Source organism: Thalassophryne amazonica, chromosome 1 (genome assembly GCF_902500255.1).
Source record: "Thalassophryne amazonica chromosome 1, fThaAma1.1, whole genome shotgun sequence".
Classification (NCBI taxonomy): Eukaryota; Metazoa; Chordata; class Actinopteri; order Batrachoidiformes; family Batrachoididae; genus Thalassophryne; species Thalassophryne amazonica.
Genome location: NC_047103.1, coordinates 89388169 through 89414779, shown reverse-complemented (window position 1 = coordinate 89414779; position 26611 = coordinate 89388169). Strand labels below are relative to the sequence as shown.

The following is a 26611-nucleotide window of genomic DNA, read 5'->3' as shown; positions in this document are numbered from 1 at the left end:
GTAAAAAAACAGTTGCAAGGATTTTTCTTCAGTAAACTGCTCTATAAATCAGCAGTCCTGTGACACATTTCTGTTTTGTACAAATCAGTGGTTTCTGCCCCAAGTCTTCCGTGTTTTGGCCCGACGTGTCGTTCCTATTGGACAGCGCGAAGCCACGTCACAGCTCAGAGCGTCGAAAGTTGAATTGGGTTGAACTTTGACCGCGTCAGCCTGCCTACAAGCAGCAATGCGCGCTCTCGTCAGAAGCGTCGCTTTAGCTCGGCTTCTGACACGACGCTTCTGACTCCTCTAAAAAGCAACGCATCTCATTGAAAATAATGCTTTTTAGACCGATTCTTGACGCCTCCTACGATTCTGACGCATTTAGTGTGAAAGGCCCATTATGCTTGAGGTCACACAGGTAATCACTGCACCAAGATGACTGTGATTTGGGGGAGCGCGGTTTTAACACAGGTGGCGCAATCATGTCGAGTGTAGTTTTGAGCACTGAGTTTAAACTACCCACAAGACTGTCTACTGATTGGGTATTTGCCACATGTGAAGCTAAGACATCAGGCAGTCTTGCTTCTAGTTCAGTCTTAGTTAGGGATGGGTATTGATAAGGTTTTATCGATATCGATGCCATTATCGATTCTGCTTATCGATCCGATTCCTTATCGATACCTTGTGAATTTTGTACTAAAAGTAGGCTTTACAGGTTTTCTATGTATTTCCTTGAGTCCTAAAGTAAATAAATATGAAATTAGTCACTGTATCCTTGATCTCTGGACATAAATAAAAATAAACAAAACTGTGTTTCGCTTTGAAGTTATTAATTCAGACTGAATTCTATCGTTCTATCTTGACTTGTCAGAGAGCCGCGCAACGTTTGGAGCTGTGTGAATAGAACGGAGGATGATTCTCATTTCTTTCTCGCAACAAGACAGGAGTCCCAGTTAGTAACTTTAATCTGCACAAAAGTGAATCACAACTCATATTCAGGGATGAAAGTGGTGAAAAACAAAAAAGCTGAAACCCAAAATTACCCCCCAACACCACCTGCACGAAAATGTTTGAATTCTAGAAGCTCTGAAATGCAATATGGGACTATTCCGGACAATAAACTGGAGTGAGTACAGCATCCATTTAGGTGAGAAAAAAAAAAATACAACTTTCCTTATTCAAATTCATTCCAGTAGTATTCTGCTCTTACTAGGACGCAGCAGTTTTCTAGTTTGGCAGATAGTTCTGGAGGAAATCACTGAAGAAATTAAACTGAAAATATGGTTTGACCGAAACAAACTGTCATTAAACTTAAGACAGGGATGAAATGGAGGTGTGAGAGTCACTAGGTGTTCACAGGAAACATTTATTTCTGTATGCATTTATTTATTTATGTTAGTTGATATTATATATTTTCTGTTGTGTTTCTATTCAGGTTCGTTTTGTCTCTTTCTCTAAAATTGTATATAATAATCATCAGATTATTAATATATAAGCAAAAATAAATTTAAGGAATACTGCAGTTTGAAAACAAATGCACCCGAACGTGATGACGGCTGCAATTGCTAAATGCTAACTTTTAACATTGAAAATGCCATAGACATGCTAACGCGTTAGCATCGCTCCCGTTTTTAAAGTTATAAAATACATATTTCAACTGTTTCAGAAGACCATAACAGGTCGGTTTAACATAGAAAAGGTAAATAATATTCACAGACGTATGCTGTTTAGGGTTTTAGCGGGGGAAAATTAAGCGAAAGAAAGAAATAAACAAAGCAATCGACCGAAGCATTGCTTCAATCTGCAAACCACGCTTCAATTGGTTCAAGGTTCAAAGCAAAGCCGCGCTGCAGAAAAGTTGATTAAGGACCCGCTGCAGGGTCTGTAATCAATGTAGAGAAATTAGCATTTTCCTGACAAACACCCGCCAAAACAACGGCCACTCTGAAGGACCGATAACAGAATTGTTAAGCACAAAGCTTATTGATGTCGGTGGATCGAATCATTTCTTAACGATACCCGAAAGGAACCGGTTCTCGATACCCATCCCTAGTCTTAGTTGAGGAGTTGATGAATCGCCGTAGTGATAAATAAGGTTGTTGTTCCACTAAACATGGCAGCAAAACTGTAAAATTAATAAGTGAGTGATCAGACACCACTGATGTAAGAGACATGATGTCAATATTCGTGACAGCAATATCACGTGTGAGAACCAGATCCAGGGTATTTCCACAAATGTGTGTCGAGTCCCGAATGCACTGCCAAAATCCTAATGCATCCACAATATCCATAAATGATTTGCAGAGGAGATCAGAAGGCTCATTTATATGAACGTTAAAGACACCAATGATCAGAATGTTATCTGCACTATTTGACAAGTTAGAGATGAATGCACCAAATTCATGTAAGAATTCAGAGTATGGGCCAGGAGGCCTACATACAGTGACAAAGTAATATGGCTGATTTTTAGCCTTCTGACCTTGGCAATGCATAATATCAATCAATCAATCAATTTTTTTATATAGCGCCAAATCACAACAAACAGTTGCCCCAAGGCGCTTTATATTGTAAGGCAAGGCCATACAATAATTATGTAAAACCCCAACGGTCAAAACGACCCCCTGTGAGCAAGCACTTGGCTACAGTGGGAAGGAAAAACTCCCTTTTAACAGGAAGAAACCTCCAGCAGAACCAGGCTCAGGGAGGGGCAGTCTTCTGCTGGGACTGGTTGGGGCTGAGGGAGAGAACCAGGAAAAAGACATGCTGTGGAGGGGAGCAGAGATCGATCACTAATGATTAAATGCAGAGTGGTGCATACAGAGTAAAAAGAGAGAGAAACAGTGCATCATGGGAACCCCCCAGCAGTCTACGTCTATAGCAGCATAACTAAGGGATGGTTCAGGGTCACCTGATCCAGCCCTAACTATAAGCTTTAGCAAAAAGGAAAGTTTTAAGCCTAATCTTAAAAGTAGAGAGGGTGTCTGTCTCCCTGATCTGAATTGGGAGCTGGTTCCACAGGAGAGGAGCCTGAAAGCTGAAGGCTCTGCCTCCCATTCTACTCTTACAAACCCTAAGAACTACAAGTAAGCCTGCAGTCTGAGAGCGAAGCGCTCTATTGGGGTGATATGGTACTACGAGGTCCCTAAGATAAGATGGGACCTGATTATTCAAAACCTTATAAGTAAGAAGAAGAATTTTAAATTCTATTCTAGAATTAACAGGAAGCCAATGAAGAGAGGCCAATATGGGTGAGATATGCTCTCTCCTTCTAGTCCCCGTCAGTACTCTAGCTGCAGCATTTTGAATTAACTGAAGGCTTTTAGGGAACTTTTAGGACAACCTGATAATAATGAATTACAATAGTCCAGCCTAGAGGAAATAAATGCATGAATTAGTTTTTCAGCATCACTCTGAGACAAGACCTTTCTGATTTTAGAGATATTGCGTAAATGCAAAAAAGCAGTCCTACATATTTGTTTAATATGCGCTTTGAATGACATATCCTGATCAAAAATGACTCCAAGATTTCTCACAGTATTACTAGAGGTCAGGGTAATGCCATCCACAGTAAGGATCTGGTTAGACACCATGTTTCTAAGATTTGTGGGGCCAAGTACAATAACTTCAGTTTTATCTGAGTTTAAAAGCAGGAAATTAGAGGTCATCCATGTCTTTATGTCTGTAAGACAATCCTGCAGTTTAGCTAATTGGTGTGTGTCCTCTGGCTTCATGGATAGATAAAGCTGGGTATCATCTGCGTAACAATGAAAATTTAAGCAATACCGTCTAATAATACTGCCTAAGGGAAGCATGTATAAAGTGAATAAAATTGGTCCTAGCACAGAACCTTGTGGAACTCCATAATTAACTTTAGTCTGTGAAGAAGATTCCCCATTTACATGAACAAATTGTAATCTATTAGACAAATATGATTCAAACCACCGCAGCGCAGTGCCTTTAATACCTATGGCAATATCCTGAGCAGAATGGAGAATCAGATGCTCAAACGAGTTATATTTGTGACCCCCAACAGCTAATAAGCTAAACCTAGATTTATAAATAACAGCAACACCCCCGCCTTGCTTTGCATCACGAGGGACGTGACTAAATGTATATGCACACCTACACACACACACACCGCACAAATCCTCTGTGCTGTAAACCATCTGGAGGCTGTTAGCAGGAAGTTAGAATGAAAAGATGGACTAATTTCTGACTTGATTTTTTTTTTCGCTGCACTAAGGAAGTACACTGTCTTTTTTTTGTAGTACATGCGCACACAAGCACTGACCCGGTTGTGTGAGCACGCACACAGCATGCACATGGGTCAACGACAGAAGCGAGATGACGATTTGATTGAGCTAACTGATGGTGCTAGTTCTTGTAACACACAACACACAAAAAGTCCACTCTGCTGTAAGCCATCTGGATGCATGAAGAGCTGTTCAGATGAAAAGCTTACATGATTTTTGGCTGGACTGAGGAACTAAGCAAAGTCTTTTTTTAATGCAAGTCCAAACTCAGTGTACAGTATCACTGGACTAAATGTCACAATTTGAACTTTAGTAGCAGTGGAAAACCAAAATGTAAGTCCCTTTTCTGTTGTTTATAAATTAATAAAATATCAAATGACAAGGATAATGGGGTAATGCATATTTTTAACATTCTTTCAATAGAATGAATATTTAATTTGGTGAAAGCTGGAACATACCGTTCAACTCGGCTTCACCTCCTTGAATGGTATGTTCTGATTTGGAAACACAGTAATGGTTTTAGTAGGCAGTACAGACTCTGGGCAAAAACTGATGTAGTCCAGGACAACAGAGGTGTAACCCTCAGATCCCTCAAAGAAAACCTCCCGATCAAAGATGTCAAAGCAGTGCTGTATCGATGCAATGGCCTCCTCGCTCCATACCTGCACAGTCTTTATGAAGGGTCTGCTTCTGCACACTACAGGTCTGTAGGCTGGCGTCAGTCACAGAGCGATGTGGTCCGATACGCCCAGGTGTGGAGCTGGTGCAGCTTGCAAGCTCCCCTGATGTTTTTGTATGCTTGGTCCAAAATGTTATTGTCTCTTGTGGGTTTCTGTGTAGGCTCTCAGTTGTCCAGGTGGTTTCCATAGTAGAGAAGCTTGAATCTTCGACTGGACTGGGTTGCTTGATGCGAGGACGTTTCGCTTCAAATCACAGAAGCTTCCTTAGCTAAAATTCTTGCTCTGGTAGTCTGACTTCTGTCTTGACTCTTGTAGAGAAGAAAATATAGAAGCCAACAAAAGATGGAGTTTTTTAAACCTAACCAGACCCCTCCTACCGAGAGGCCGACTGCTATAGGCTAGTGACTAAACAATAGCTCTAATTAGCACCTATTGTGCTCTAGTTAGCACCCTCCTAATGACAGGGCAACTGTCCTTCCTAATGATGGGACGGAAGCCTCTCCTAATGGCTCCCTTGACGACTCTCCTGATGACGTGAATGACTCATTACCATGAACAAAAGACTGAAACTGCTTTGACCTGAGTACCCCATTGTAAACAGGGGACAAAGCGTGTCTCAGACCCCCTCCCCGGTTAAGGCTGGGTTTCAACTGTTTCACAAAGAATGCTACCTTGACACCTCTCTCAAACCATTTCTTGTCTCTGGCTAAGATTTTAACTTCCTTGTCCTCAAACGTGTGGTTAGTGTCTTTCAGGTGGAGATGAACTGCAGACTGAGGTCCATTTGTGCCCTCTCTGCGGTGCTGGTATAGCCTTTTGTGTAAAGGTTGCTTAGTCTCACCTATGTAGTGTTCATTACAGTTTTCCTGACATCTGATAGAATACACTACATTGCTCTGTTTGGAACTAGGGATCTGTCCTTAGGGTGAACTAATTTCTGTCTCAAGGTGTTAACCGGTTTAAAGTAAACTGGGATTTTGTGCTGTCTGAAGATCCTCTGTAGTTTTTCCCCTACTCCTGCTAAATAAGGGAGAGACACTCTTCTTCTTGTCTCCGTCTCCTGTCTTTCTGGTCTCTTTGTTTTCTGGGACTTCTGCACTTTGTCCAGGGACCATCGTGGGTACCCACATACTGTGACGGCTTTCCGTACAAGTTGTTGTTCTTTAGCCCTTCCCTCTGCAGTTGTGGGCACCTGTAGGTCTCTGTGTTGAAGAGTCCTGATCACCCCGAGCTTGTGTTCAAGGGGGTGGTTTGAGCCAAAGAGCAGATATTGGTCAGTGTGAGTGGGTTTTTCTGTAAACCCCTGTCTGGAGCTGCCTGTTCTCTCCAATCGTAACATCACAGTCCAAGAAGGCTAAATGGTTGTTTCTGGCATCCTCACGTGTGAACTTGACATTGGAATCCACCGAGTTGATGTGTTCTGTAAAGTCCTCAACCTTCTGTTGCTTGATTTTAACCCATGTGTCATCGACATATCTGAACCAGTGACTGGGAGAGATGCCCGTGAAAGACGTCAAGACTGTCTTCTCCACTCGCTCCATGTACTCTTGTGGGAAAGTTTATGTATTTATAAAGTTTGGGCAGCACTGTCTTGAGTTTGGTGTGGTTAATGTCCCCTGCAACGATCACCACTCCTGGCTGTTCATGTAGCTGTGCAGCTCCTCTAAAGCTGGGCTTACACTGTGCGAGTTTTGGCCCGTTTTCAGCCGATTTTTCACTCGTGCTGGGCTCGACAATAGCACTGGTCCGATGGCCCGGCGGCCTTTTTTACATGTTCCGGGCCACCACGGGCCAGTGAAGTTCATATTTCACTGGTCCGTATGGGCCAGTAAGAATTAAAATCGCTTTGGGCAGATTTATTAGTCTAATGCCGCGTTCACACCGGGCGCGATCAGATGCTACAAATTCGCGGGGGTCGCGTGGCAACGGACGCGCCTCCTTCACCCGGTGTGTCGCTCTGCTTTTGCTGCGAAAATTCGCCCTGGTGCGTCATCAAATAGGAGGAGCTTCCATTCAGCTCACCGGCTCCGGTTGTCAGTCAAGTTAACATGACGGACCTTGATCACACGGAGCGAGTTGTTGTGGAAAGCTGACAAACGTCATGAGACGTTCCCAATTCAGGCAGTATCATTATTTGCTGCAGGAGCTGCGTCTGGATGATGGCTGCTTTCAGCGGTCCTTCTGCCTCTGCAGGACCCAACTTGAGGACCAACTGTCCCGTTCACGCGCGCACATGTAAACAATAAAAAAAAAAGAAAAAAAAAGAAAAAGAAACTCCGCTCCCGCTGCTGTGGGGCTGCTGCTCCTCCAAAAACTCTTGTCATAGTTGTGAAATAAAGGACAAAAGAGACATACGTCCTGCTCACAGGCTGCTACCAGAGACAGGACATGTTGCACCACTTCGCAATGTTGGGAACATTGCCGAAGTGCAGACAAACTTCGTCTGCAGGCACATCTTCTGATGTGGCGCAAATTTCGCTTCAACATCGACGCGTCATTTTCGCTTAAGCAAGATCGAGCGCAGTGAATATTATGAATTTCTTGAAACCTCCTGCCCCTGGGCAGAAACCAGGAAAGCAAAGGAAAGAACAGCTATCACCCTCAAAACAAGCACAGAAGAGGAAGGCTGCTGATGCTGAATATGAGAAGAAAAGGGTGAGGAAAACTTGGCAAACTTCCTGGAAGAAAAGACGGCCATAGCTGGAGCGTGATGAGGAGAGTGAGGTTGTCTTCTGTGGAACTTGTAGGGCCATGCCAGAATATGCTAACAAGTAAGTATAAATATACCATGTCCTGGTAGACAATGTGGTATGATTTCATACGCCAGTTTAAAAGTCTAATCAGTATGCCCTTGTGGAAACCCCACGGTGACAACATTAGCAAGGGAACTTGGTTTATGAAATTTAACATATTAATTTTGTAAATGATCAAGAAATAAATGTATTTTTGTATTAATGGCTGAGTGTTGAAAAAATTCCTATCAGTTACCTACCAACATTTTTTCAAAGTTTACTCACTTTAAGGTTTTTATCATGTAGTATAAGAATTTTGTGTTTGTTTTCAAGTGTTTTTACATTAAGGAAACCCAATTCTAATGTCTGAGTGTTGATTTAAAAAATTCTTATCAGTTACCCCCCGGTTCGGCACAGGCGTGAAAGTATGGGCCAGTGATATTTTCATCCGGGCCAGTAACGTTCAGATTCTACTGGCCCTGTGGGCCAGTGCATAAATTGCCTTATTGTCAAGCCCTGTCGTGCGAGAATTGTTTGGATCACGCCAACTTTCAGCTTAATCGACTTAATCAGCTTAATCTCTCATGACCACCTCCCAATCGGCAATCATATGGTCGGATGAAAATCAAACCTGTTTGATATTCTGGTTGGCCTTCGTTAGGGTTCCGCGCTGTTGAAGCAGCGCTACAAGCGTCTCTGGCACTGTGCATGTGCAAACACCAGCGAGAGCATAAACAGTGATCAACTCTTTGGGAGAGCAGCTTCTGTTTCTTTTTTCTCCATTCTTCTTCAACTCATTTAAAGTCTTGTATTTTTTTTTTTTTTTTTTACTTTGATGTTTCCCATCGAGAGTTTTTGTAAAAATAAGAAATGTAAATAAAGTTTGAAAAAAAAAAAAAAAGCTTCTGTTTAGGTTTTGCTTCTGGAAACATGAGTCCGACGTGTGGTTTCTGAATGTACAATGTGAGCAGTCAGATCGCATCACAGCATCGGGCTGTACAGTGTGAAAACATAAATCACAGTTGAACCTCCATGTCGCACAGTTTGAGCTGGAGCCGAGTACAACGATTGAAAATATCACACAGTGTCTGCCAGCTTAAGGCTAGGTTTGCGTTAGTGACTGGTGGGATGTAAATGGTTGTGATGACAGCAAAAAACTCCCTCGGCAGGTAAAATGGCCTCCATTTCACTGCCAGACACTCCAATAATGTTCACAGCTGTGCACCACTTGTTTACAGTGCAGCCAGCTAACCCGACAGCCTCATCAGGAGTGTTGTTGTCCAGTACAGTATGCTGAATGTTAGGGTGTGATGAGAAGTCAGTCTGTATATAGATTTTGTGATTTTTATCATCACTACTTCTCTAAAAAAATGCCAATATAGGGACATCAACCGAAAGCTTAGCTTCTCCGGAACACAGTGAGCCCAAGCACAACATTTAACTAACACAGATTAATAAAAAAAAAAAACAAACAAAACAAACAAGAAATGCACAAGCCACCTAGCTAAAGATGAACTTAATTTCTATTTGATTACATCACTTCTGAGAAGGCTTTAAATTTTAGCCCTATGTAATTCAACTGGAGTAGCAGAGGATTTGAGTAACGGGTCAGCAGTCACACCTGCCTTTATGTCAGACATAAAATGGACAAAATGTTGAAGGGAGTCTGGCTCGACACACTGCACAACATAAACACAATAAACTCAACCAAAGTGAATGACAAGAGCTGTAATCCAATTCATGACCATTTAATGAAAAAAGAAAGTTAAGTTTTACACTTGGGAGCAAACATTATGTCCATCCAATATAAATGTGTTTTTAAACTTTTAAATATTACTTATGACCTATGCATAACATCAAATAGCATGAAATATATCATCCAGCAAAATAATGAAATTTGCATCATATTTAACTAAATGGTAAATGGACTGCATTTATATAGCATTTTTCCATCTGTATCAGACGCTCAAAGTGCTTTACAGTAATGCCTCATTCATCCCGATGTCAAGGAGCTGCCATACAAGGTACTCACTACACACCGGGAGAAACTGGGGGATATACGAACCTTGCCCAAGGGCCCTTAGTAATTTTCTGGTCAGCCTGGGATTTGAACCAAGGATCCTCTGGTCTCAAGCCCAACGCTTAACCACTAGATCAGGGGTCACCAACAACCCTGTTCCTGGAGGGCACCTATCCTGCATGTTTTCCAAGTCTCCCTACTCAAGTCACACCTAATTTTTTAAAAGTGGTCTTTTCCAGCTCTTGATTGGTTGAGCACACCTGACAGAGTTAATTGCCTGGGAGTGGAACAGGGAGACTTAGAAAACATGCAGGACAGGTGCCCTCCAGGAACAGGGTTGGTGACCCCTGCACTAGACCATCACCTCTCCCAACAAACAAATTAATCCAAGTTGTGTCTCTTACAACGCATTAAAAAAAAAAGAACAAATCTTGAATTATTTAGCGTTAGCAGAGCCGGTAAAAAGGAATTTTGCTGGTGACGCGTTAGCAGAGCTGGTAAAGAGATAGATTGTAGAAATTGAGTAGGACAAAAAGATGACAGAAGAGTTCTACATTTTAACAATGTATGGTGTGTCACTTTACTCACACAAAAGCACACACTGTCAAAACTTCCACCCACTCAGACTTATAAAGAGTCTCAGCCCAGCTTCTTACCCTGCAAGGATCTTGACAGTGAAACACAAAGGTCTGGGCTGGCTAATTATACAAACAACAGGGGCAGACGGTTGTCTGTGCTTTGCACAATGCAGTGAGTGATCAGAGTCCACATACACATTATTGAGACATCTTTGGAAACAACCAAAAGAACATCGCTCGACAGGGGACCTGCCGGGAAAATAGATGTGCACCTTGTCTCATTACCATGGCAGGCAGGGAGTATACAGCACAATATAACCTTGAGTGGCAGGGAACACAATGTAATTGTAAGTGGATGACATTTATGCATGAACAGGTTTAATCTGGAGCAGCCACCGGTGGTGGTCTGACTTGGTGATTTATGTGTGTGCACTACACAGTCACCACCCCCCCCCCCCCCCCCCCAAGAATTGACCATAGGGAAGAGCAATAAAAAGGAAAAACAGCAATACATCTATATATATATATATATATATATATATATATATATATATATCTATATATCATGGGGGCGTATAATCCGCCCGCATTGGCTGCACAGAGGAGTTGTAGGCAGCTGTGCCAGTTTGAGGCGGTCCATGGTGTCAGGAATGACATTCCCAGGGACCCATAGTGGTTGGCCATAAACCAACTCCGCCGATAAGGACAAGAGGTCCTTCTTGGGGGTGGTCCACAGTCCCAGCCTGACCCATGAGAGCCTGTCCATCTATCTGCTGTCTGTTAATCCAGCTCATAAAGTGGCTTACATGGAACGATGGAAGTGTTCACACAGTCCATTAGCCTGGGGGTGATATGCCGCGGTCCAGTGCAGCTTCTGTGACTGCGTTCCATAGCTTGGACGTGAACTGTGAGCCCCTGTCTGAAGAGAGGTCTGCTGGAGTGTCGAATCAGGCGACCCATGTAGCGAACGTGCGGGCCATGTCGGCCATTGTTGTGGACGTCAGCGGTATGGCCTCCAGCCACCGGGTGGTCCTGTCCACCATGGTGAGAAAGTGTGAGAAACCCAAGGAGGAGGGAAGGGGGGCCACGAAGTCCACGTTAACATGATTTGAACCTCCATTCTGGTACCGGGAACTGAGTCAGGGGGGCTTTGATGTGTTGGTAGACTTTGGAGTGCTGGCAGTCTCCACAAGAACCCGCCCAGGCAGTAACGTCTTTTTTGAGCCAGTGCAGAACAAACTTGGTTGCCACCAGCCTTCGAGGTGGTTTTCTCCACAGGTGAGAAAGGCCGTGCCGCTTCCATGCAGTGGGGATGATAGGCCTCGGCTGTCCTGTGGAGATGTTACAGAGCAACTTGGTGTCGTGATAATTAAAAGGTGATGTCTGTCAGCTGTAATCCCGTGGCCACAAACTTGAGTGACTGCACCTCTGGGCCTGATCGGCTGCCATGAGGGTGTAGTCCAAGTCAAGGTGGACAGTGGATATGAAGGCTCGGGAGAGACAGTTCCCGATGGAGTTCTTTTTGCCACGGACATGCTGTATGTCTGTCGTCAACTCTAAGATGTAAGTGAGCTGCCATTGCTGGCAGGCAGACGAGGGTTCGTGACACTTTGACCATGGCAAAAGTCAGTAGTTTGCGGTCAACGAATGCTGTAAACTGATGACCCACAGTAACGTGCGGAAGTGTTAGATGGCGAGGTGCAGGGTGAGCAGCTCCCAGTCAAACGTGCTGTACTTGTGGTCGCTGGGGCATAACTGCCGACTGAAGAAAGCGAGCAGCTGCCATGCCCCGTTTACCCACTTCTCAAGTACTGCACCCACAAGAATAGACCAAAGTGTCCAAGCTGATGGTTATAGGGGTGTCTGGTGATGGGTGGGCCAGCATCGTCGCGGAAGCCAAGCATACTGTTGTGTCAGAGAATGCTTTGTCTCTCTCCACTAACCAGTTATCCATATGTTTAGGAGCTTTCAGGACTGGGTGGCATTTTTGAGGCCAAACTGCATTCTCAAAAACTCAAACAGCCCAAAGGGGGTGATGATCTCTTCTGTTTTGGGGACATCTCGTGGGTGAATCGGCACTTGGAGGTATCCACGGACAAGGCCAAACTTTGAGAAGATGCCCACCAGGTGCGCTGAAAATTCTTGGATGTGGATCATTGGGTAGTGGCTTGGGCACCATGTGGAGGGGTAACATCAATGGGCTATCGGAGCAGATAATGCGGAGGTATTCTATACTGTCAAACTCCGCTTTGGCAATACTGAGCTTGGCTGGGGCAAGACGCCTCGCTCAGGCGTATATCAACATACCTGTGGTCTCGACGCGGTGCTCCACTCTGTGTTTGGTGGTGGAAGCCGAAAAGGTCAGCTGCATGAGTGTGGGGAATTCCCCAAGCAGTCAGTGGGACACATCCAACTGCGGCAACATGCGCAGCTGTACAAGGACAACGTGGTGGTGTCAATGAGATACCAGTTCTTAATGTCCACCAGCAGTCCATATGCGCAGAGAAGGTCCGCACCCAGGAGGGGGACAGTGATCTTAGCCATGATGAAGTCCCAGCTAAAGCTCTGTCCTCCGAAGCACAAGTTGACGTGTCGGGTGCCGTACGAGCATATGGAGCTGCCGTTGGCAGCTGTAAGGAGTCAGCTAACCCCATCTGCCAGTTTGGAAGCAGGCAGGATGCTCTGCTGCACACCAGTGGCTGGAGATTGTGTCTTGAATGAACAGCAGCCTGTCATTGCAGCCAGCACTCATGGCTACTACAGAGCGCCGGCCCTGACGTTTCCCTTGTGCTTGTAGGTACAGGATGAGCAGCAGCACTTGGCTTCAGATCTGAATGTAGCGTGGTAGAAGCAGATGCCAGTCTGTGAATGCTGTCGGGGCGAGATCGGTGCTGTAGCCGTTAGTGCTGCTTCCTTCAGAGGCAGGGCTAGTGTGTAGACAAGGGCTGCCGCGGCCGTGTGGGTAGGGGCGAGTGTGTCGGACACTTCAAAGGTTTTTAGGAGGTGAGCCTTGAGGCTTGCATATTTATCTGCTGCCGAGGGATTCCGGAGTAGAGTGACTGGTCTTATTGCCATGGAACAGCTGAGGGCAGATACAATGTAATAGCACCTCGTGTCGTTCTGGAGAGCAAACTGTGCATCGGTTTGCTCTGCAAACAATAAACACCTAAATGTCTTGTTTGAACAAGAGCTGAACATGGACTGTTTTAAATGAAAAACATGAATCAGTTTTTCAACTCTTTCACTGACGCTGTGCCCCTCCTCCGTTTTCTCTCGCTCTCTTTCTCTGTGTCTCTCTCACTCTCCGTCTCTCTCTCTCTCTCTCTCTCTCCCCTCCCCCTCCCTCTCTGATCGCTCACGTCTGCTGTTCTTCAAACTCAGCTTTTTGGAAAAACTGCTGTTTGCAACTTGATACGAAGAACATGACAACTATATTTCTTCTTACTTTAATTATTGGTTTAAAATTGCAAAACTATACTCAACAAAAATATAAACGCAACACTTTTGGTTTTGCTCCCATTTTGCATGAGATTAACTCAAAGATCTAAAACTTTTTCCACATACACAATATCACCATTTCCCTCAAATATTGTTCACAAACCAGTCTAAATCTGTGATAGTGAGCACTTCTCCTTTGCTGAGATAATCCATCCCACCTCACAGGTGTGCCATATCAAGATGCTGATTAGACACCATGATTAGTGCACAGGTGTGCCTTAGAGTGCCCACAATAAAAGGCCACTCTGAAAGGTGCAGTTTTGTTTTACTGGGGGGGGGAAACCAGTCAGTATCTGGTGTGACCACCATTTGCCTCATGCAGTGCAACACATCTCCTTCGCATCATCCGTGAAGAGAACACCTCTCCAACGTGCCAAACGGCAGCGAATGTGAGCATTTGCCCACTCAAATCGGTTACAACGACGAACTGGAGTCAGGTCGAGACCCAGATGAGGACGACAAGCATGCAGATGAGCTTCCCTGAGACAGTTTCTGACAGTTTGTGCAGAAATTCTTTGGTTATGCAAACCGATTGTTCCAGCAGCTGTCCGAGTGGCTGGTCTCAGACGATCTTGGAGGTGAACATGCTGGATGTGGAGGTCCTGGGCTGGTGTGGTTACACGTGGTCTGCGGTTGTGAGGCTGGTTGGATGTACTGCCAAATTCTCTGAAACGCCTTTGGAGACGGCTTATGGTAGAGAAATGAACATTCAATACACGAGCAACAGCTCTGGTTGACATTCCTGCTGTCAGCATGCCAATTGCACGCTCCCTCAAATCTTGCGACATCTGTGGCATTGTGCTGCGTGATAAAACTGCACCTTTCAGAGTGGCCTTTTATTGTGGGCAGTCTAAGGCACACCTGTGCACTAATCATGGTGTCTAATCAGCATCTTGATATGGCACACCTGTGAGGTGGGATGGATTATCTCAGCAAAGGAGATGTGCTCAATATCACAGATTTAGACTGGTTTGTGAACAATATTTGAGAGAAATGGTGATATTGTGTATGTGGAAAAAGTTTTAGATCTTTGAGTTCATCTCATACAAAATGGGAGCAAAACCAAAAGTGTTGCGTTTATATTTTTGTTGAGTGTATGACTCTATAAGCTTGAAATACAATGGAATTGGTACATTTTCAGCAACATTTCAGTTAATTTTTCAGAAATTCTATGCTGGGTGGTGCAGCCAATTTGAACCAGAGAGCCAGGTGGAAATTTGCAACTCGGGCAGGGCCGCCCGATGCCACCCAGCGTGGCTAGAACCCTGAGGATTGGATGCAGATAAAACTTAGTCTACTCACTGAGAGTGCCAGTTTGCACCTCATTGTCACAAATGAGAGTGACTGAGATATAACAGAAAGTGTACCCCAAATGGGCTTTTCAATATTAAATTCAAACTAGCGTGTTGCCCGTGGGGATCCATGGGCTCTAGACTGGGTAGTGTTTATAAAATAGGTAGCTGACATTTTTCAACGAAGATAATAAATCATGCAAAGTTTCTATAGCTAGCTGGAATAGTGTGCGAGTCCAGAATGTTCTTAGAACCTTACACTTTAAACATTTTTTGAAGAACTCAACCCTTTTATTTCCTGTTAATTACGTAATTTGCTCATGGCAATTTAATGTCTTAATGTATTTATAAATTGGTTAGATTCTTGCTTTTCATATACACAATATTATTATTATTTTATTTTTACTTCTATTTTGTCATTTGATTTTTAAATGGACCACAATGGAAATAAGTATTTTCACTTTTTTGTGTCATACATGCATTTTTAACATACGAGGTCTGTTAGAAAAAGTATCATACCCTTTTATTTTTTTCAAAAACTATATGGATTTGATTCATATGTTTTTACATCAGCCAAGCTTGAACCTTTGTGCACATGCGTGAGTTTTTCCACGCCTGTCGGTTGCGTCATTCGCCTGTGGGCAGGCTTTGAGTGAGCACTGCTCCACCCCTCTCGTCGTTGTTTCATTGCGAGGAAATGGCGGAATGATTTGGGCTTTTTTTCAATCAGAATTTTTTCAGAAACTGTTAGAGACAGGCAGCTGGAAACCATTCGAAAAATTTATCTGGCTTTCGGTGAAAATTTTACGGGCTTCACAGAGAAAAAGGAGTGTTACTACAGCTTTAAGGACAGCCCACAATGGCGCACGGCGCGCCGCGCTCCGAGCCACCATCAAGAGGCAGAAACCATCACATAATTTCTAAACAGATCGCTGTGTGGAGCCGGGACCGTCGTGTGCAATTTCTCTGGTTATCACAAGAGCTGGACATCAGCCATTTTCTGGCAGATTTCACTTTTAACAAGAGATTTTGTCATGGAAAGCCGCGCGGAGGCTTCGCGCGTCACGACCGATTCGCTGATGAAGCGAGACAAAGGAACACCTCCGTTTCGGAGTGCCAGAGGACAAGCCCAGCTCTCCACAATTTCTCTTATACTCACTCGACTGGTAAGCACTGAAAGCCGAGATAGGCATGTCCCAACTTGTCCTCTAACACTCCACACACAGTTTTTTGTCTTTCTGCAAACTACTACTAAGCAGATGCTTTTAATTTGACAAACAGAGACTGTGGCGGAAGACATTAAAAGCAGTATATACTTCACTTATGGCACCAACATGACACTTAAGTCACTCATGGTAACAGCAACATAAGACTTATTATGGTCTGTTATGTTATTGCGGTTTATGTTAGTGTTATTGTTTTGTAGTTCAATTGGTTTAGTCACTTTAGATAAGTCTTTGTTAGCAGAGGTAAAAACAAAAATGTAAACAAAAGTGGGTTGACTGTTCTGTTTGTTTGTTTTTTTTTTTTTAATGAACTTATCTATAGTGATGTGGATGGCCACCATTTTTCTTTTGGGGGCAGAGAGAGAGAAATAAAATTAAAGAGATTTCATTTAAATTTACACACATTATTCAACAAATGTTTGACAAGATTTTATCCAGATATCAGAATATCATATTGCAATACTTATAGGATCCCATTCCTCAACTATTGTTATACGTGCTTGAAATAGCACCTAAGTATTGTTAAGTATATCGTCCCAGCCCTGTTCTTCAATATTAAAAAGTCAACTGAGCTGTGCAGTGTAAGGCAAAATAACATGAACAAATACAGACTAGAGCAAATAAAAACTATCAGCAGTGCTTTGTTTTTCATGACCCTCAGGTTCTGTACTAGTTTCTCCCTTCGAAAACACTGTTCCCTGAGCACAGATGTCTTATTATTGGAAAACAAGTAGCGACATACAAGGCATCAGCCAGTGATGCTGCCTGCCTTGAAATTAGAAAGGATTAGCCTGGTCTAAGTAGGTTTCCAGTGCTGTGATGTGCTCCCTTGCATCACATGAGAAGCGTTAAATAAATTACTTACGTGCTGAAAGCATGGTGATGGCTGAAAAGGAGTTATGGCACCAGTAGAATACAGGCTTAATAGAAGGAGGATGCTGTAGCCGCCATAAAGTTTACAATCTATGAAAGGGCACGGGCGGGGGCACAGGTATACACCTTTTTTCACTGGCTCATAAATTACAGCTAGAGTAACACTATTCCTCAGCAGATTCAGGACATTTACTCAACATGCATTAATCAAGTAATAAAGTTGAGCCCGTGAAATTTCTGCAGCATCATATTTTGGCAAAGCCACATGGACAAATCACAATCCAGTCTCTTGACATGTGCTGTCAGAAAGGAAATCAACCTGAACAGAACAGCAACGCCCTCCTTCCAATGCCCACATCACTCATTTTTATGAGAACAGGGCAGCATATGGCTTAACAAGCCATTTTACTCGTGAAGGCAGTTGACATTACATAACTACAAAATGATGAGTCTCACAAATCACAAGGGGAGTTGTCATGCATGTAAGGACTGGGAGTTCACATGCCTAATAGTACAGACTTACAGATGTACAGTACTGTGTGGTCAAGTCAAATCAAGCAAAATAACGAGCTAGTTTTCGTCTAGCGAAAACTAGATGAACAAATAAACATACATCCCGAAACAGATATAACATGTTTTGAGGGAGCATGCAATTGTCATACTGACTGCAGTAATGTTGGCCACAGCTACAGTACTGCCTGTGAATTAAATATGTCATTTGAGACAATTTAGTAGTGCATCCAAGCAGCCTCAAGATTACAGAACATGTAACCACACCGGCATCCATTTTTGTCACCTGAGAGATCTCCTGAGAACTGCCACCCACACAGCTGACGCAACAGTTGGTTTGCACAACCAAAGAATTTCTTCACAAATGGTCAGAAACCGACCACAGATACAATCATTCACCGACTAATGTAAAAATTTTAAAATGCGTTGCCAAATGGGCAAGCCAACCAAGTAAAAGTCTGTGAGTGACAAACCCTGGTGGTAAGGACAAAACAATTTTCACAGAAATCTGTCTGTAGATGTAGATCTTGCACCCATGCCTGTCAACTCTTCTGTGATCCAAATGCTAGCTCTCAACATTTCAATAAAATCTGTTCAGAACTTTTTTTTTTTTTTTTTTTTACAACCACCTGCTAACAAATGTACAAACATCAAAACATAACCTCTGTGGTGGAGTTTCAAAATGACCTGCAAAAGGAACTTACTGTATGTGCTAGAGTGGAAATTTACGAGCAAATCCAACTACAGGCGGTTGTTTGTCTGTTGCTCCCTTTTCTGCATATTTTAACTATGGGTCAGCTTAGCTGGAGCAACTTCATTGATGGAGCCATTTGTATTTGAGCCATACTAATGTGGAAGATTTATTTATATTTGGTTTTATAGAGGGAGGGCTGGTGCTTATTGGATTATGTGCTGCCATGACAAAGAGAATTGGCAAGACGGCTGCTACCAGAACCATGACTCCTCACCTGTCGGTCATGATTAATGAGTTGGGCAAGGCGGTACAGTCTCAGACTGCGTTAACCCTTGAACTCAGATGTAAGTTGGAAAACATCTCGGAGCAAATGTCCACCTTGCAAAGGAAGATGTCCGAGACTGGGGAATACTCATAAATTTGGTCGGTCAAAGGAGCTGTAAATGGTGTTTCTCTGCTTAACCCTAAACATGGCAGGCTTATCAGCCTCCGAAGGTCAAAACACCCTGCTTGTTTTCCTCCAGAACAATCTCTACAGCCTTGGTGAACCATTCGACTGCCCCTCTTATCTTTCTGCCCTCCCCTACAGTCTTGACAGTGTTGTCAAGGCAACTCCAGACATTATGCACACACTGACAGAAACTGATACAAACTCATCTGACTAATACGAACTTATCTCATCTGCACACATGACGCTTGGCGGCACGGCACGCTGTTGCGGCCACCTACACCCTCATTGTATCAATTCGGACAACGGACTGATTCAGAGTTTAGCGTACATAAACAATTAAATGTATATGTATGGTTGCTTTAATTCTGATGTGTGCCATTATTATGTTCAACTAGTAATAACTGTGGATTAATTGCTGTATTTTTGTCTGAGGTAATTGGGTGTGAAGAATGAATTGCGCTTTTAAGGATTAATAAAGTTGTTTGAATCTAGACATTTTCTTTTGGTTCAGCTTTTACCAACAAAAACTTTACATTGTGGTGAGCTGTCCCTGAATCAGCACTAATGAAGCAGTGCTTCATGACAGTCAGACTCTTGGTTGGCTCATGCACGCTTCAAACATGGTTCTACAGATGCCGGCCTGCACGTTCATTTCTGCTGTAATGGCAGTAGTTTTTCCATGCTTACAACTGTGTCTTCGGTACTGCCAATACTCCTACACAATAAAAAATTTTATAGTCACATTTTCAGAATTTTGGTATTGACTTCATAGATTCAGTTGTTGTGACATCCCAAAGTTCTCCCCAGACAATTGAATAACAGCGTTGCACCGTTATACTGTGGCGTCATCTCGCAACTTTTTTTTCTGATTTGACAATTTATTCATCAACCTTCATCAAAGCCATTTAAAGATATCAATCATGACTCACCTTTCTGCTGATTAAAGTCGCTAACCAGGACTCTTGTCTACTGTTATGGCAAGAAACGAGAATCATCCACCCTTTCACAATGAACAGTTTTTATTCATTCCTCACAGCACAAAACAGCTCTCAAGCATGGAATGGACCATCAATATCTCCTACTTCGCCGGTTCGTAAACTGAAATTACGGTCCCTCGTGTAAAGGGAAAAAAAAAAATAGTATTCTCCATGTGTTGTTGTGGGACTTTGAGTGATTAAACATTGTTCCTCTAAATCCTGCCGCCGTTACTGACTCCGCCAGCAAGCTGAAGTTACGGTCCCTCGTGTAACGGAAAAATAATAACATCCTTCATGCAATATTTTTGTGGGACTTCAGCACTGTTCCTCCAAATGCTGTCATTTTCTGCCACTGACGCCATCTGTTAACGTCTGTTACCAAGTGAGCGCCTGTCCTCCAGGCCACAGGTCCGACTGATGAGACACTCCCTCGCTCTCTCTCTCCCTCTGACCGCTCAAGCTGGCGGGTCTTCCGGCCCAGTTGTGAATGTCCAGGTGTTCACTTGCTTCGGGCTGTCTGCGGGAGCATGTTTGAAGCCCGGTTCTCGTAGAAAACTGCTAACAAATACAAACTCTCTTACTACGAGAAAACAACAGTAATGTGATCGTGACGACATGCCATTGGCAAACTGCTCACCAAAGAAATTATCCTGGTACTGGTAGCTCATTTTCAAGTGAAAACTCAATTTCTGTTGAAATTTGTTAACTCCCCGACCATGTGAAAGCATGAGTGAAACGCACACATTCACCAATGTGGAAATAGCACCGCTGTTGCCATGGCAATCACGCAACAATGACATCACGCCTGGGGCAACCTCCTTGATTGATTGATTGATTTTCTTTAGTAAGTTCAATGTATGTACATAATATAAATACATTAAAAATACATGATGACAAAAGAAAGTGAAAACTCTTATTTCCATTATGGTCCATTATGATTTCTACTGAAGATGATGAGGCAGAAACATCCAGCTTTGACTCAGCTTGCAACCTCTGGGCTAAATATCCAAGCCTTTACTTCTAACCATTTGTTATAACAACTTAAATATGTGCTTTTCTATCAAACAAAGGGACAAGTCTTTTCTGAGTTGGAATTTCAGGTAAACAATGTTGATCCCGTATATTCGGTTTCACTAACCCTGCTGCTCAGATTAAAGATACTGTGTGTAGGCCTGGCACGATTTGTCGACTAGTCACGATTATGTCAACTATCAAAATAATCATCAACTAATTTAATAATCAATGTCACTGTTTATTTTTAAGCCTTGTTTTTCTGTCGAAACTGCCGCTGCCTTTCTGTTCTTGACACAAAAATGCGCAGTAGTGGTAATCTGGTGTCGCCAACCGAACGGTTCCCCCTACAAATCGGTCCGCCCTGCCTTCACTGCGTATGCGTCATTAGCTGCGGCATACTAATGTGGAGCATTAAACACCAAGTAGGAAGGCTCTGTTGTTCCTGACAAAGTACATCTACTCCAACAATGACTGGATAATGGGAATGTAACTTGACCTGGGGATGGAAGCAAATGGGAAAAACCTTCATGCCTAATTCATATCTTCATATCTGCATGGCTGGATGAGAGCAACACACTGATGTGTATGGTAAATGGACTGCATTTATTCTTTTCCATCTGCATGAGACGCTCAAAGTGCTTTACACATCAATGCCTTACATTTACCCCATTGTCAGGCTGCTGCCATGCAAGGCGCCCACTACACACCGGGAGCAACTAGGGGATTAAGGACCTTGCCCAAGGGCCCTTAGTGATTTTCCAGTTAGGCTGGCATTTGAACTGAGGATCCCCAGGTCTCAAGCCCAACACTTTAAACACTAGACCATACCTCCCCATTATGGATTTACAAGAAAACCCAATGTCTAGTTGTATCTGACGGGAAGCCTTATGGATCTAAAATATCTGGGAAAACAACACTAAACCTTCAATAATTCGACAAGTGTATTTTGTCAGTTAATTATAACATTCAGTGTTTGAGATGCATGAAACACTGCATTGACTGAAATTGTAATAAAAAAAAAATCCAATGTGTTTTTTATCAAAAAGACTAAAATGTCTTGGCTGAAACAAGACTAAAATACATTCAGTTCTCTTTTGACAAAAACGAGACCAAAATTAACAGACTTTTAGTCAAGTAAAATATTACTAAATAAATATGGTATGTGAATGACTTAATACAACAAATTAAAAAGAATATTTGATACATGACTAAAACTAAACTGAAATATAAAGCAATGCAAAAATACCCTCGGCGGTATGAGCACTGTGCTATTTATAATTTGCAGTTGCTTAATTAATTATTAGGATTCAATTGTCTTACATACAATTTGTATATGTTCAATAAAGCCCCTCTATCAATCAATCAATCCTAAACAATACAGTTGTATGCAAAAATTTGGGCACCCCTGATAATTTTCATGATTTTCCTTTATAAATCATTGGTTGTCTGGATCAGACACTTCAGTTAAGAAGTGAAGTTTCTAGTATTTGCAGAAAGTGTGCAATAATTATTTAAACAAAATTAGGCAGGGGCATAAATTTGGGCACCCTTGTCATTTTATCGATTTGAATACATTTAGGACTAATTAATGGAACACAGAACTGGTTTGGTAAGCTCACTGAACCTTGACCTCCTAACACAGGTGAAGCCAATCATGAGAAAGGGTATTTAAGGTGGCCATTTGCAAATGTTCACCTCTTTGCATCTCTTCTTATGAGTGGCAACATGGGTTTTCTTTGCAGCCACTGACTCCAGCAGGTGATTTCACTGATGAACTCATCCTACCTGTTCAAAGGGATGTTAATCAGTGAAATCACCTGCTGAAGTCAGTGGCTGCAAGGAAAACCTGCACCCTCTGGGCCGTTTCTGGAATAAACCCACAGACCTGCTCCAAAGACCTACAACATGATCTTGCTGCAGATAGTGTCTGTGTGCATCGTTCAACTATACAGCGCACTTTGCAGAGGAAGCCTTTTCTGCGTACACGCCACAAACAGAGTCGCTTCAACCCAAGAGCCAGGCAAAAATTTGCCGTTACCGGTGGCTTAAAACTCAGTTGTGCTGCGTAGAGGAAACAGCTCGGCTTCAGCTCAGAAAACACCCCACCCCCACCCCTCCCGCGAAGCAGTAAACAGAGCAGAGAGCAGGCAGCACGAGACAGGTTTCACAGACGTAGCTTCTCTCCGGTATCAGAAAATCCTGCAGGTTAGATCGGGAAATTCTGATGAATCTGAATTTCGTCAGCACTGGAACCCGATTCCGATCCAGAATTGGATCGGCCCCAGCCCTAACAGAAAGTTGACTTATTAGAGTGTATATGTGAAAGGGGATGGTTACACACCACCAGCCAACATTAGGTATTGTTTGTGAGTTAAAATGTATTCTGTTCAGCAGCAGCAAAAAAAATACCTGCAATAGTAAAGGAGTGATAGCGTAACATATCAAAAGGTATGACCCATTTAATGCACTACTATTGAAACTGTGCTCTCTGGTGGTAGCCAAGTGGTTAATGCGCTTGGTTTCAGTGCAGAAGGTTCCAGGTTCAAATCCCACCCCTGCCACATTTCTCCATGTAATGTGGAGTTGCGTCAGGAAGGGCATCCAGCGTAAAACCTGTGCCAATTCAACATGCAGATCCACCTTGGATTTGCTGTGGCGACCCCGAGTGCAAACAAGGGAGCAGCCGAAGGGACTTACTATTGAAACTGTGCTGTCTACTGGCCAACTGTTTCAGTTTCAAGAAAAGAGTGGATTAATGTCACCCTAATCTGATTATCTTGTCTTGTGAAAAATTTAGCACAGATATTTTAATCTCATCCTGAGCAGATTCTAAACATTTGCACAGATGTCCATTAAGCGAGACCAATATTCAGAACACAATGCGAAGATAAAACAAAGTTCAGCTGCCCCAAAACAACAGTTTTTGCACATCTCCTGTGTGTATATGTGCGTCACTGCGGGGAATCCTGACCTGATGACGTACGTCTGTGACGTAAAACTGCAGGGTTTGCCACAGGCCTGCCCTGCATTCTCCACCTATACATATCACATTTGCTTTAATCAATACGTCGCTTATTACTTTCGCAGTTTGTGCAGTGTTATTTGAGTTTAAAGTGTGAATGAATGCTGAAGTTGCATCTGCTGTAGTTGCACAGCAGATCCACCAATCCTTCCTGATGCCTGAAAAAACCTACTGACAACATTACAAACGAGTCCAATTTAGCAGCACTTTCTCTGCTTTAAAACGACGGACAGTGTGGAAACGTTAAACAGTTCTTACCTGGCTCCCCCGTTATGTGTCGACTGTACCTTCAAACTACAGACGAGCTCATTTTTTTCTTAAATAAATGGGAAAACCGTCGAGCCTAACTACTGTTTCTCTCCAGCCATCTTGAGCCAAACCTTCAACTTGAATCTGCAGGGGGAGTAAAAAAAAAGCGAGAAAATTCTTAAAACTATTTATTATTATTATTTATTTTTGACGATATCCACCTCAAAACAAATGACTACAGTTAAATAATTGTGCTCTTATTTTTCTGTGATAAATTTACGTTTCAATTGAGTGAGAAATTAAAATCCAGCGGACACCAATTTGTCGGCACCCCCCTGTTGGAATAAATGGTAGCGCTCACAAGAGTCCGTGTGGAGCTCAGCGTCTGCAGCCAATCAGAGGAGGACAGAGCAACAACGAGTAAGCGCCCCACAACACTCAGTTATTTCAACAAATAATTCACTGATATATCTGCCAACTGTGTCATGCTGCAGCAAGAGTTTTATAATTATGGACTTAATTGATTTGTCAGACCAGAAAACTGTGAGGACAACATAATAAATAGGCCGTGGCTATTCGCACAGCAAAACTGGTGGCAAAACTTGGAACTACTTGTATAAATAAACATACCGCATTCAAGATGTCTTAACTCCTTTAATATTTTTCGATTTTGATTTTTTTTATTATTATTATTCGGTCGTGTCCATAACTCTCATTACACTATTCACACGGCAAGACTCTGGTGGCAAAAGACCGACCCTATTCAAACAGCGTCCGTGTCCATCTCATTTAATGCAGTATGTTTGTGTGACCGCGACGAACCCGGGCAGCTCGCCCTAAAGACCATTCCTCTACCAGGGGAATTCCCCAACAACCTCTTACAATTCATAGGGGCGTCGCAAAATGCCTCAATAGTGCCCCCTTGAAACTTTCAAAAACCCCTCCACATAGGGGTTTTTTTGGAGTAGGGAGATGAAAATTGGTACACGTGTGACTTTCATAGACGTACAAAAAAGTCTCTTGCACCATGAGTCTACTCCAAACAGGAAGTCAGCCATTTTGAATTTTCTTCTCATTTTGGTGTGATTTCCACATGTTGTATTTGAACGAACTCCTCCCAGGGATTTGTCCAATGCACTTCAAATTTCTTTGACAGCATCCAAAGATGATACTGAACAAAAGTTATCGAAAGCTTTTCTCTATGTTGAAGGGTGTGGCCGCTATGGTGCCGCCATTTTGACCCTTTGCCATAGAACATCAAGTCATGATAACTCCTTCATGCTTTGCCTGATTGACTTGAAACTTCACATGTATGATGACGGTTGGCCCCTGAACACACCCAGCCCCTCTGTTTGTACACTGAGCGCCCCCTAGTGGATGAACAATCAACATGTCATAACTCCTTGATGCATTGTGTGATTTGTTTAAAATTTTAACTGCGTGATTAGTGGTTACCCCTGCATGCACATGCCCACATGTGGTCACAAGGGCACCCACTGGCCTGGGTAGGCGGTCGCGCGGAACGAGGGCCCGTATATAACTGCTTGCAGTCCTAGTTATTTATTATTATTGTTATTATTATTATTCTCACTTTTGAAATCGAAATTTCGGCCTCTTCCCATGCTCAAAAACTCACCAAACTTTCCAAAGTTGTCCGGCCGGATCCAAAATTCGATATTTTGGGGGCGTCGCACATGGTCGCAGAAAAATAGCGAAATAGCGCCCCCTAGAAATTTTCAAAAACCCCTCCGCTTTGGGCTTTTTTCATCGTAGCCTCACGAAATTCAGTACACATATTTACCATGCCAGTACGCACGAAAAAGTCTCGTACTGTCATGGTGAAATATCGACAAGAAGTCGCCCATTTTGATTTTAAGTTTCGATTTTGAGCAAATTTTTGCCATTTTTGGCCATTTCCACTACTTACATTTGAACGAACTCGTCCTAGGGATTTCATCCGATTGTCTTCAAATTTGGTCAAAATCATCACAACACAATGGTGATCAAAAGTTATCAAAAGATTCTAATTAAGTCAAAAGGCGTGGCTGCTAGGGGCCGTCAAACTTTGGCGAGCTTTTCGCAGCACGCCATTTCACTTCGAACGGCTGTCACGCCCACATACTTCATCGTAGATCCTTCAAAATTGCTGGACATGATGAGGCCTCCGCCCTGAACGTCTGCATATCTTAAGTTCCCACCTGCGCCATAGCACCCCCCGGTGGTGGTGGGAAATGTCCTATTTTTACTTTAAGAGGTCCTGATGTCACATACTTAACCCAATCAACTTCATTCCACTTCTAAAACATGCAGAACAAATTGGTGAACGTAGGCGATGAACGCCGTGAGGTTATGAGTAACGGCATCCGTGTGGCGGCGTGACGAATATTGCCCATTCGCCATGAAATTACGTTCTTCCTTTTGAAGGCTTTAATTTTGTAAATGAAAATTGATACACAGGTCGAGCACGACAATCTCTTACAATTCATAGGGGCGTCACCCATGGATTGGGCAAAATGCCTCAATAGCGCCCCCTTGAAACTTTCAAAAACACCTCCACATA

The 26611-nt window shown here is 43.0% G+C and overlaps 1 protein-coding gene across 1 annotated transcript in view; it reads right to left on the bottom strand.

Annotated features, from left to right (window-relative positions):
- Window positions 1-24170, bottom strand: part of znf438 (zinc finger protein 438) — a 158213-nt gene extending 134043 nt beyond the window's left edge. Inside the window, exon 1 of the mRNA XM_034172375.1 lies at window positions 24061-24170. The gene's annotated coding sequence lies outside the window, so the exon portion shown is untranslated. The remainder of the gene's footprint in view (window positions 1-24060) is intronic.
- Between the last annotated feature and the right edge of the window lie 2441 nt (window positions 24171-26611).